The sequence below is a fragment of the Nycticebus coucang genome, chromosome 8 (assembly GCF_027406575.1).
Source record: "Nycticebus coucang isolate mNycCou1 chromosome 8, mNycCou1.pri, whole genome shotgun sequence".
Lineage (NCBI taxonomy): Eukaryota > Metazoa > Chordata > Mammalia > Primates > Lorisidae > Nycticebus > Nycticebus coucang.
Genome location: NC_069787.1, coordinates 7,362,483 through 7,376,327, shown reverse-complemented (window position 1 = coordinate 7,376,327; position 13,845 = coordinate 7,362,483). Strand labels below are relative to the sequence as shown.

The 13,845-nt window shown below is 41.1% G+C and overlaps 1 pseudogene; it reads right to left on the bottom strand.

Annotated features, from left to right (window-relative positions):
- Window positions 1-10,314: 10,314 nt before the first annotated feature.
- LOC128592219 (calmodulin-like) lies at window positions 10,315-13,396 on the bottom strand (annotated as a pseudogene).
- Between the last annotated feature and the right edge of the window lie 449 nt (window positions 13,397-13,845).

Sequence of the window (13,845 nt, the reverse complement as noted above, 5' to 3'; positions counted from 1 at the left end):
AGGCCTACTGTACTGATCCGTACATGTGGTGCGTGTCTGGTCTCTGAAAATTAGGTCAATTTAAAGAGGTGGTCAGTGTAGGGAAGTGGTCAGCTATGGAGGTTCTGCTGTATATACTGATCACCTGCTATCTGTCTGATAGTTTGTCAAGTCCTGGGAATATAGTGATGAATAAAACAGATAAAAGTGATTTCAGTTTCTCTACCAAGTTTGTTCTGTTGGGATTGATTGTACCGTTCTAAGGTAAGGACTGAGTCCATAGCTGGGCTCAAGATGAGAAGGTAAGTCAGAGAGTTATCAAAGCGGTATGACCTTCAGACTCTGAAGGCAGAGTCTGGTCACTAGATCAGGTCAATGGACCCAACAAGCACATTCTCAACATCTTTCCACCCGAGACGGCCGTGTCAAAGGACATCTCATTATATCTGAGACTACCTTTCTTGTTTCTTGCCTTTTTTTATTAACCTCTGTAATAAAAAAAGTCTCTTTAGCCTAGAGACTTGCTGAATGAATGGATGTCTCCAACAGGGAAATCGTTAATAGTTGCACTATTGTGTCCAATTCTTCTCCCTCCCTCTGTCTTGTAAGTGGATGGTGCATCCTGACCCAGTGCCCAAGCAACCTGCCTCTGTCCCACAGACGCTAGGCTTGACTCCAGACCTGCTCTAGCCAAGGGCGTGGAAACCAACAGTATTTGAGTGCCGACTTTATTTGGTTTCCTCACTACCCCCAGAAGGGTTAAACTAGGTCTCAGGGGGACAGAAAGACAAGTGTAACAGAACTGTTTCGAGTTTGCAGCTGCCACAATGCCAACGTGAGCCATAAATATGTGTTTGTGTTGTGAGAAATTCCATTTGGGGAGTTATTTTCATGGTGCAGCTGATGGATACATAGTAACTAAAATAGGCCTTTCCTAGAGGTTTGCCTAGAGTGGGTGCGATTCCTCAGGAAGCTAGTTTTTAAACTAGCTCTTGCAACATTGCAAGAAGATGGCTGGAAATTGAAAGAGAGAAATTCAAGATAATAAGGGTAACATTGAGAGAGATGCTAAGTCTACTAAGGAAGAGGAAATGGTGCTTTTTCGACTTTAAAATCTTTGCATTCGTTTGTTACATTCTTCCTGGGCTACCTAGATTGTCCTTTATAAACCTTGGAATTTGGTTTCTTTCAGAAAAGCTGTGGCCTGTGAAATGATTTACAGCATTATTGAAAGATGAGGTTGCTTTTAGTAACTTACAGAGTTCTTTTAAGCACCTGCTTGAAAATAAACCTTTCCGTCAAAAAAAAAAAAAATGTCAAGTGGCACAGAAATCAGTAGGCTTTGATTTTTATCTAAAAACATGGTTATAGATTGTCACACACTAAAACTTTATAAGGAAGAGTCATAGAGAAACTTCTACCTATGGGGTAGTCGTATGCTTTTCACCAATTCCTTTCACAAGACCTACTGAACCCTGAGTGAACTCACCAAGATGTGACAGAAATGGAAATGATAGTTTTTTTTGCTATTGTTTTTTGAGACAGATTCTCACTCTGTTCCCCAGGATAGAGTGCCATGGCATCGACCTAGCTCACAGCAACCTCGAACTCCTGGGTTCAAGTGATCCTCCTGTCTCAGCCTCCCTAGTAGCTGGGACTACAGGCACCCACCACAACGCCTGGCTAATTTTTTTTATTTTCAGTAGAGATGGGGTCTCACTTTTGCTCAGGCTGGTCTCAAATCCTGAGCTCAAGGATCCTGGCATCTCAGAGTGCTAGGATTACAGGGATGAACTACCAAGATTGGCCGAAATAAGAGTATTCTAAAACCAAGACAAAAACAAAACAAAACCAAAAACCAAAACCCAGCTTTCCAACTTCTTATGAACTGGGTCCCAGTTTTGGACTCTCGATGCTGCTGTTTTCAAAAGCAGATGTCACGTTTGTCCAAGTCCCCTAACGATAACCTCCTGATGCTTTTGCAGCTCTCAGACCTGCTTCCTTCATCCTTCAAAAAAAGTTAGGCCAGAGAAAGCCCAAAGCATGATGTTCTTTCATCATAGAACATCCCTAACTCACATACCCAGAATAGCTTGGGCTGGCTCGAGCCTATACACCAATCTATAGATTATCATCAAGGCCTCTGCAAACAAAACCCAGCATCTGGTCTCGGCTGGCTACCACATAAACCTCTGCTCCATCCTAACAGTCTACTCGCTACTCCCCAGCTGGGCTTTCTTACTCAGCTCTGCTCAGGGGGTGGGACATGTGCTCCCTCTTCTGCTTGTCCTCCCTTCAGTCCCGTCAGATTTCACTACGAAGCTCCTCTGACACCGAAGCATGAGGGGTTCAGTCTTCTCGCTACCACAATGAACAAGGGACAGCCCAGGCTTTTTGACCCCAATCCTGATTGCCTTAAAGAAGTCAAAGAACATAACTCATTAGTATAGCTTCTTAAGGGCTAATTAGCACAGAAGGCAAAAAGACACACATCACATTCAAGCTTATTCTATAAGGCCAAGTTCTGCTTCCAGAGTGCTAACTAATTAAAGCTGTCATTAATGACAAATGCAAACACCAAAGTCACATTTCTAAAGTAATGCCATTGCTCAAGCAAGCCTTTCAGAACCTAGAGATAACGGGTCTGATTTTGGTGTCAGAAACTGGAGATGTTGCGTTCTGGCTGGGCGTGGTGGCTCATGCCTGTAATCCCAGCACTCTGGGAGGCTGAGGTGGGCAGATGGCTTGAGTTCAGGCGTTTGAGACCAGCCTTACCAAGAGCGAGACCTAATCTCTACTAAAAGTCAAAAATCTAGCCAGGCGTGGTGGCAGGCACCTGTAGTCCCAGCTTCTCAGGAGGCTGAGGCAAGCGGATGGCTCCAGCGCAGTAGTTTGAGAAGGATGCTGTGAGTTATGACGCCACAGCACTCTACCCAGGGCAACAGAGAGAGACTCTGTCTCAAAAAAAAAAAAAGATTGTGGGTTCTTAGGATATGTGGAGAGTAAGTCTTAAAAGGTAGAGTAATCTATGCATTCCTTAGGAAGCCTATAAACCGTAACTATTATTTTTAGTTCAGTAGTTTTCAAACTTTATTTTTTTGGTAATTGAACACTATTTTTTCGAGGCATTTTTTTTTTGCATGGAACCTTAAATGGTTAGTGCAGGTTGTAGTCAATTTATTCTGATTAAATCAGGAGGCAACAGGTCAGGCACACCCCTGGCGGGACCTCTCTGTTACCCCCTTACCCCCACAAGGCAATACTTGCAACCCTTCCATGGAAATCTGAGTCTCCAAAAATGTTTATCGCTGGTCTAGTTCAGACTAGATGTTTTAGACTTACCACTTAGCTAAGGTTGTTTTATAACCATTACCACATGCTCAAATCCACCTGGGATGCACAGGGCAGAAGCTCTCAGCAGACGGGAACTCGTGGGATGCATGCCGGAGCACTCAGGGGGCAGAGGGTGAGGCTCCCCGTCAGCTTCTGGATCGGGGCCGACCGCCTCCAGCCCAGCCACGATGGGTGGGAAGAGTTCCACGGAGAGTACCTTGGAAAATGGGATTGGACTCCCTGGCAGTGTCTTTATTCCTTAAAATTGCTTCAAGCCTTAGGGCTGCTGGCTGCTTGAACTGTCATTTTAATTAAAACATTTACCCTTAAGTGACAGGATCAATCAATCAATCTAATGAAAGATTCCAAAGAGAATATTAAAAACGTGTTTCACATGTTGCCACTTTGTTGTCACTAACACCCCTTCCAGCTCACTTTGTCTTCTCTAATGAAGTCCAAGACCCCAGTGGGTGAGATCATCCAGGATCACACCATAACACGTTTTGTTCTTCACATGGGAAAGGGAGCTTACAGGCGAAGGGGAAGAGGACGCCTCATGCCAGGTCCCACAGACAAACGAACTGAGGACAAGTCCTGCCTGACAAGTCATCATGGATAAGCCCTAGTGGGAAAACTGAACCTCCTGTGAGCAGTTTTCCAGAACCTCTTGGTGTAACCAAAGGCAGGGCTAAGTTCACATGCAGAGTCTGGTGGGCCTGCCTTCCCACAAGCCCTGGAAGGACTCAGGGAGGGAGAAAGGCGGAGAGGAAGGCACAGTCTATACAGAGGAAAGTGATTAGTTTCAAAACATACAGCAGATAGTGTATAAACGCAACATGAATGTGAGCAGGAGACCCTAACGTGAGTCAAGGCGGATTAGGGAAAAAACCCAAAGTTGGTTTTTGTAGACATGGACCAGCCCACGGGGGAAACACCACAGGTGTCAGACAAGAGCGTGCACATGTCAGGAAGCATGGGGGACAACGGTGCTCCCAGAAAACTCCTGACAAATCCTACCCCGTGGAATTCAGGCCGTCAACCTGAACCGTGCAACACATGTATCAACCTCAAGCCACTTTGCTTCTTCCAAATTATGCTGAAATTGGTTGCGTTGTTCCAAATACAGATGGTTTGTTATTAATGGGCAGCAACGAGGTGCTGGCGGTGGTGGCTTCGTGTTGTCAGCGTCTGAATCCGAGTCATCTGTTCTCCTTGCTGTGTAAGTCACCTCGCAGGACATAGACGGTTGAGATTACTGCCAGCAGGACACAGTGATGTTGGTGATGTCGATAGGGGAGAATCAGCATGGGTGGTGGCCCTGGGAGTAGGGGCTCTGATTGCTAATGGCCGGAACTGTATTCAATATTCCCAGCTTCTGCCACCTCCACCCCTCTTTAGAGAAATTTTCTACCCAGTTAGCAGAAGTCACTCCAGTCTGCTAACAGTCAATCCAGGTGTGCAGCATGAAATGAAGACATTTTCTTTCCCTTTGAGAGCGGTAAAACCTTTCTGAAGAGAGAAGCAATCATTTAAAAAAGATTTTTTTTCTAATTAGCATGTACATTTAGAATAATGTAATCTTGGAATTGAAAGGAATTTCAGATGGCATTTAGCCCAAACCCTGGCATGAAGCTGTGCATGAGGCTTGCAAAGTACCAACAGATAAACAGGCAAACTTCATGCCTTCAAATCCCATTATTTCAAATGTTGCAACATTGTATAAGAAGCGTAGAAGGATAAAAGGGAAAATAAGCCCATGTTATGTATGATATTAAAAGTATATAATCAAAGAGCTCCAGGATCAAAGGCGAAATGCAAAATGATATTGCAGGATTTCTAGAAAATTCTGATTTTGTTTTTTTATTAAATCATAGCTGTGTACATTAATGTGATCATGGGGCACCATACACTAGTTTCATGAAAATTCTGATATTGAAAAGAGATATGTCAGAATCTTGCAATGTAAGTGAGACATGCTCAAAGAAAATTAACAGCATTAAATACCTATGTTCAGAAATACAAAATGTATTAAATGTGCAACTAAAAAGTAGAAAAATAACATAAATGGAAAGGAAGCAGAAAAAAGAAATTGATAAGGATAAAACCATAAATTAATGATATTTAAAATTTGACACAAATAAATCAAAAGGTAGTTCACTGGAAAAAAATGAACAAAAGTAAACAAGATTAGTCAACCTAATCTTTTAGAAGAGGGAGACAAACCAAAGACACCAAATAAGAAATGGTAAGGGGAAAGTGTCAGAAAAAAAGCAATTTTGAAAACCACAACTCTATGCAAATACATTGAAAAACCTACATGAAATAGGTAATTGGTAGAATAGCTTTCTCAGGCTTTTAAAGCTCCTAAACATTACTATTGACTCAAAAGAGCTTTCATGTACGTGGATTTTATCTACTAAGATTTACCACATTAGGCCAGGTGCAGTGGCTCACAACTGTAATCCAAGCACTTTGCGAGGCCAAGGCAGAAATATTGCTTGAGCCCAGGAGTTTGAGATCACCCATGGCAACACGGCAAAACAGCATCTCTTCAAAAACTAAAAGAAATTATCCAGGTGTGGTTCTGGGCACCTGCAGACTCAGCGACACAGAAGGCTGAGGTGAGAGGATGGCTTGTATCCAGGAGTTTGAGGCTACAGTGAGCTCTGATCACAACACTGCACTCCAGCCTGGGCTGAACAAAGCAAGCAAGACCTTGCCTCTTAAAGAAAAAGAATTACCATGTAAGATATTAAATTCAGGAATTTAAAAAGTGTTTATGTAGTAATTAGTTTTTCTTGTTGCATGTTGATTTAAATAATAATTTTATAAAAAATAATTATGTTTTCCTAAACAAAAAGTTGCAAGGAGTGGCTTCTTTACACTTTTAAAGGTCTCTTCAACATCTGGTTTAATCGAAGATGGCTGGATTCTCTCCTCTTCAGCATTCAATCCACTATGCTGTCACAATATACTGTAGGATGACTGTACTGTATGAATACTTGTAAGAGAATCGAAGTACCAAGTCTCAGCATTATTATGAAAATAAATTTAATCTTATTTTACTTCTTTTAGAGGGTATTAGGAAGGGGGGATTCTAGGACCACACTTTGAGACTTGGTGTTCTAGGAAAATATAATTTACCAACAAAGAAAAACTACAGGTCAATCTTATTTTTTTCAAGATAAAAATCTTAAATAAAATATTCAGAGGTAGACTCCAATAGCGAGGCTCATTCCAGAAGGCAAGAATCTTTTGATACAGTATTAGGAAATCTATTAACGGATTTAATCATATCAATGGATCTAAGCATTTGACAAAATCAAACACCCATTCCTGATAGAAACACTCAGTAAAATAAGAATCAATGGATAATTCCTTAAACTGATAAAATACAAAAACCAAGAAATTATGTACATAAGTTTTATATGTGACATAGTCATGGCAATATCTTATCCCCCAGACCCATGTCTTACTTAAAGGAACACTAAAGGGAAAATCAGGCATAAAACAAAGGTGACCAAGACCGCAGTCACTGTTTCTTTTTAACTTGATTTTGGACGAGTCTATCAAGGCTGTTAGACAAAAGAAAGCAGCTAGAGGCATAAGAACTAGAAAAGAGGGGAAAGACTATATTTGGAAAAATCCAAGTGAATGGATAGGAAAACTACAAATAATGAGAGAATTTAGTTAGAAAATAGGAAATCCGGTCTTCCCCACCACTTGTTTGACATGCCACATTTTTGTTTGCTCTTTTTCATTCCATTCAGCTATTTTTCCCTGTGTAAGCCAGTGTCACACTGTTTTAATTACTGTAACTTTACAATATGTTTGATGGTGTTAGGAAAATCCGACCCTTTTCTTCCTTTCTTACTGCTTATAAATCTCTTGATTTAGTTGGGTCTGGAATGGCCCTAAAGAAGCCCTTTCTTCAGTGATATTACATTCATCATCAATACCTTGGCAAGCCAAGCTGTATTTATACACATGTAACGTCTGATGGTGTCAATTTGACTGCTGAGCTTGGAAGACAACAGACTGGAAGCCACAAACCACCATAAAACTGAAGCCACACCTAGGTACAAATAAGGAGAGCAAATGTATCCTTATTTTATGTGACATTGTGACACAACGCTGTCATCCGCAAGGTTCACGCTCAAGAAGTGTGCAGTGGAGTTCCCTGAAAACATCTCATAATGTTTACAGTAAGTATACGATGTCACGTTCAGCCACATTCATAGCCATTCTGGGCTACATGTGGCCCAGGGGTGGTGGGTTGGACATCTCTGCCAAAAAGCATCTGCACAGCAAAGGAAAAAAAAAAATCAATGAAAGGAAAAATCAACCTACAAACCAGGATTGAAAAATATATCTTCATTAAAAAATGAACAAATGAGCCCAAAAGGTATTTCTTCAAAGAAGACATAAAAGTGGCTAACAGGTATAGGAAAAGGTGCTAAACATCATTAATCATCAGAGAAATGCAAATTAAAACCACTGGGAGATATTACCTCATACCCGTAAGGATGGGTATTGTCAAAAAGACAAGAGATGACTAGTGTTGGCGCAGAGGTTGAGAAAAGGGAACCCCAGTGCACTGCTGGTGGGAATGTAGATTGGTAGGGCCATTATGGAGGTTCCTAAAGAAATTAAAAATAGCATTACCATGTGATACTTTTTTTTTTTACAGTACACTTTTATTTTTAATACCTACTATTTCATGAATTCATAGAGAAAAGGTTCTGCTGGCACCTTTCCATTGAATGTGACAAGGCTTATTATGCCATGAATTCAGGGGGAATAGGTTCCAGCACCTTATGTTTCTGTTCCACTGGTTCTCCTGTGTGCTATGCTGTACACCTACTATGCTGTGCATTCATGGGGAATGGGCCCTAGGAGCCCAGGCTCCTTTCTTGTGGCGAGAGGGCCAGACCATGAGTTGGCAGGGCCCCCACCGCCTGGGAGATGTTCAGGGAACGACCTCCAACTGCTTTCCTCCTGCTGAGTCAACATGTTTTTCCTCCTCTTAAAACAACATGTTTTTTCTCCTTCTTAGCTGTTTTGTCAAAAGTCACGTATCTCTTTCTTTACCTAGTTAATCTTTAGAAAGTATGTAGAAAACTATGCAACCCTTCCCTTTTTGTTTCTTGTTATGTTATTTCATGTTATGTTAATGATGTTATGCAGTGAAAACCATTAACAGAATGAATTGTTCTTGATAAAGTTATTTACGTTTTCCAATCATATTGTAAGACCCAAAATATGTTTTTTGTCTATGGTACTTCCTCATAAACAATCCTGCTGAGACACTATAAAATAAAACTGACCTTGTATTGTGGGGCTGGCTGCAGTTGTGACTGCTCCAGACCTCCCAGTCCTGTGCTTGCCTCTTGTATCTTTTCTCTCATTCCCCAGTACTCCCACTCTGCTTCATTCTCTTTCGTGCTGGTTTGCGATACTTTCCATTGGTTCTCACAAAGTATGCTTCTCTGGGGGAGCAGGCCAGTGCTTCGGTTAAACCCAGGTATCTTTCTCTTTGGCTTCCTTCTTTTTCTGATCATTTTCCTTCTTGTGTTTTAGGAAGCTATCTCGGCTCTTAGAGTGCTTAGTATGCTCAATACGAACATTAATCCTTTCGGCAAGAATCTTACTCTTAACTTGTTTGTTTACAACAATGCCAGGCACATGCTGGGTAACACTGTAGACTCTTCCAGTTTTGCCATGGTGACATCTGTGTGGCATGCCTTTTTGAACAGTGCCCATTCCCTTGATGTCTACAATATCACCTTTCTTGTAGATTTGCATATATGTGGCCAAAGGAACAACTCCATGTTTTCTAAAAGGCCTAGAGAACACGTATCGGGGGCCTCTCCTCTTTCCCTTTGTGTTTGTCATTTTGGTGAATTACTGGAAGATGGTGTCTCTGGCCGAAAGGAAGCCATGTGACACTAATTATTTGGAGCCTACATATGTAGTCATGTCATCTGTGGATGACAGTTTCATTTCTTCTTTTCCAATCCTTATGACTTATGACTTTTTGTCTTTCTGGCCTTGCGGCACTGACTAGGGCATTGACTGAAGTAGTGAAAGCAGATGTTCAATCTTGTTTCTGATTTCAGGAGGAAAGATTCCAATATTTTATCATTTTTTAAAGTTAATGGACTTTTATTGGAATAAAAAAGAAACCAGCATTTATTTACAACTTGGAAAGGACATAAATTATCATTTCTTGAACAGCAGTGTTGATGGCTATGCCGAAGTTCATAGCCACAGCCTACTCTGCCAGCTCCAGGTCACGGCTCAGAAGGTTTAAAAACAGAGTCCAAAGATGCTCCCTCGGTTAAGGTTCCTTATTAAAAATTAGTGTGTCTGTACTCTAGTACAGACAATACTAAATCAACATACGTGGGCATGCCACCAGGGTGTGTCATCGTCACCACGGGTCAGAGCACAGAGAAGTACAAGATGACCGTCCTACTAGTGGGGCTACATCTCAACTGTTCATCCTCCGCTTGTCTTTCTGCACGTCACCCTGAGGTAAACCAATCTGAAATGTGTCTGTTTTCAGTAAACCAGCTGTGGCAATTTATACTAACCAAATTGAACGAGAACCCATTTGAATAGGTTTTGAATTCGTTTTTTTCTTTTATCATTTTTAATACAAATGCCTGAAAATGGTCCATCATCAAGCTGCATGCACGAAAAACTGGCCAGCCCAAATCATGCATTAATATTAGCAAATGGGACTTTCAGGAGTCCTTATCATTAAGGTAGTACAAGTATTTATTGTAAAACTGATGTGTATGTAGCTTGATCTTTAGAGGACAGGACCACCAACCAATGCATGCAGACTTTGTGTGTGAACAGAAGGTACTTTTGACATTCAATTTTGCTATATAGAAACAGAATGAATAAATGAACTTTTTTCTTTTTTCACAAGAGGTAAGTAAAAGATTCAATTTGATTCTTCTAGAGAGGAAAAAGGGAGTTGAAAGTAGGTCTTCATTTTGCAGTCATCGTCTATATGAATTCTTCATAGTTGATGTGTCCTCTGCATTGGTATCTGCTTCTCTGATCATGTTATCTACATCTTCATCTGTTAGTTTTTCTCCTAAGTTTGTCATGACCAGACGTAGTTCTGCTGCACTGATATAACCATTGCCAAAGACTCAGAAGCTTCTTGAATTTCTTCTTCCTTTTCTGTACCTTTTCTTTTTCTTTTTCATTGTTGGGGATTCATGCAGAGTCCAAGAAACCGGTTACAGTGATTGCATTTGTTAGGGAAAGTCCCTCTTATAATTGTGTCTTGCCCCCAAAAGGTTTATCACACACCGAGATCCCACCCCCACCCTCCTTCTCCCTCTCTGCTCTCACCCACTCTTCACCAGGTACTAGTTCATTAGTTGTCTTCTATCAAAATTGCGTACATAGGATTTATGCTTCTCCATTCTTGTGATGCTTTACTAAGAATAATGTGTTCCATGTCTTTGTATTAACCTGTGTCAAAGTACCTTACTGTACACCTTAATACAAAGGATTAAAATCTCTATCTTTTTTACTGGCTGAATAGTATTCCATGATATACATATTCCACATCTTGTTAATCCATTTCTGAGTTGGTGGGTATTTAGGCTGTTTCCACATTTTGGCAATTATAAATTGAGCTGCGATAAACAATCTAGTGCAAGTGTCCTTATGGTAAAAGGATATTTTTTCCTTCTGGGTAGATACCCAGTAAAGGGATTGCAGGATCAAATGGGAAGCTTAAGTGCTTAAGTGCTTTGAGGTTTCTGCATACTTCCTTCCAAAAAGATTCTATTAGTTTGCAGTCCCACCATCAGTGTAAAAGTGTTCCCTTCTCTCCACATCCACACCAGCATCTGCAGTTTTGAGATTTTTGTGATGTGGGCCATTCTTCTTGGGGTTAGATGATATCTCAGGGTTGTTTTGATTTTCATTTCTCTAATAATTAGGGACAATGAACATTTTTTCATATCTTTGTTAGCCATTCATCTGTCTTCTTTAGAGAAGGTTCTATTCATCTCTTTTGCCCATTGATATATGGGATTGTTGGCTTTTTTCATGTGGATTAATTTGAGTTCTCTATAGATCCTAGTTATCAAGCTTTTGTCTGATTCAAAATATGCAAATATCCTTTCGCATTGTGTAGGTTGTCTATTTGCTTTGGTTGTTGTCTCCTCAGCTGTACAGAAGCTTTTCAGTTTAATGAAGTCCCACTTGTTTATTTTTGTTGTTGCAATTGCCATGGCAGTCTTCTTCATAAAGTCTTTCCTCAGGCCAATATCATGCACTGTTTTTCCCATGCTTTCTTTGAGGATTTTTATTGTTTCATGCCTTAAATTTAAGTCTTTTATCCATCTTGAATCAATTTTTGGGAGTGGAGAAAGATGCGGGTTTAGTTTCAGTCTTTTACATGTAGACATCCAGTTCTCCCAACACCATTTATTGAATAGGGAGTATTTCCCCCAGTGTATGTTCTTGTTTGGTTCATTGACAAAAAGAAGAGAGGCACAGAAAGAGGGAGACAGGAGTAATAAAGGTGTACAGTAGGGTACTTTGACCCAACCTTAAAAAATCTCAACCTCTGGGGGTGCTGGGTTGGGTGGTTCTCTTGAGGTCAGCAGCTCTTTGCCAGCCTGAGCAGACACAGTACCCCACCTCCACCAAACAGAGAGGACAGACAAAAATACTATAACTCAAATAAAACCAAACAAACAGAAAAACTTATGGGATAAAATTGGGGGAAAAAGAACAAGTAATAGGGGCAGAAACATTAGCAAAAATGAAGTTATTATTATTAAAGAAGGCAACAACGGAAAATTATATTTAAACTAGAAAAATGAAGAAAGAAGGAAGAAAAGAAAAATCTTGAGGGAAAATGTTGAAATTGAAAAAAAAACAAAGCAGTATATAAATCTTGCTGAATATTGTTTGGGCTACAGGTGATCTTCTGGGGTCTGAGATGTTAATCACAATGCTGATCCAGCTGTATGAGATGGAGACTGGAGGCCTCTGCTGATTTCTCGAACCCCGCAGCGTTGAGATACTAAATCTCTCCTCAGCCTGCTTAAAAGACACTTTAAACTGTTAACCTTGCTAAGCAGAAGCTTTCCCAGGAAAGTACTTGTTGCTGGGATCTGTCCTGAAGTGGCTGCCTGCTTATCCAGTGCGCCAAAACCGGTCTCGCTTTATGCTCCTGAGGGCTGAGGCTATGAGGCAACTCTGCTACTGCCAAACTCTGCAATCTCTGCTCTTCCCCAGCGTCTCAGTCCTGGACTTTGGTGCTGCTCAGTCACTCGATTACTCACCCAAAGTTTTCTAGCCAGAGCCTTGCTCTGTGACCCTAAGGGTGGAGCCTGCAGGGGTAATTTTCCACAATGGCTGTGCACAGCCCACAGTCGAACAATATTAGCTCTGTTCAGGCTCAGCAGCTCAGTCTGGGGCCCTAGACAACGCTTAAAGTCATCCGCACTCTTACCCAAGTTCTCCCAAGGTAGTTCAGTGGAGTGCCCAAGTCCAAAACAACAACAACAATAACAACAACAAAAAAAAACAAAACAACCCACAGGGACAGCCTTCCCTGTTTCCAATCTTGCTGCTATTACAGTTACAGCTGTGGCAGCCATGGCCTCAGACTGAACTAACGCAACCACTTGCTACTTCTCCACTGCTTTTGTCCTCCTTCTGGGGTCCAGAAGTCTCTCACTGTCTCTCTGCATCCCCAAAGGGATGTTTCTGGGTAAATCCCACAATCTAGAGATGCCTGTAGTCTTCTCTCCCCAATCTCACGGCGCCTACTCAGTTGCCATCTGGCTCCCTCCGTGTATCTTTCATTTTTCTAGCCATCACAGTCAAAAATTCTGATAAGTCAATGGTGCCATTACCATCAGCATCCACTTCATTGATCACGTGCTGCAGTTCAGCTTCTGTTGGGTTATGACCCAGTGACCTCAGAACAGTTCCAAGTTCCTACGTTGTGATGATGCCATGGCCAGCTTTATTGAATAGGGAGAAAGCTGTCCTTAAATTCAGCAATCTGTTCTTCTATCAGCTGATCAGCCATGGTGCACACGAGGGTAGCTGACAGAGGGTAGCTACAGCAGCACAGACAGGGGCTGCGACGGTGGGGCTGCCTCCAAATAACAGCACTGTGTCCCTGAGACTCTCAGCACCACTGCCCCCAATATTTTATCATTAAATATAATATCTGCTGTTTTTTTCCTTGTCATTTGTTTGGTTGTTTTTTTTTTAAACATTCCTTTTATCAAATCATGGAAATTACTTTATAGTCTTGTTTTAGTAAAAGGTTTTTAAAAATCAAGAATGGGTGTTGAATTTTAATCAAATGATTTTTCCCCACCTGTTAGGTCACAAGACACACTTTCTTTGTTATTATGATTGTATGTGAATTATATTGTTTGGTTTTCAAATTTTAAATCAACTTTGCATTCCTGTAATGGAACAAACCAGACGTGGTCATAATGTATCACCCTATGTATATAACACGGGTTT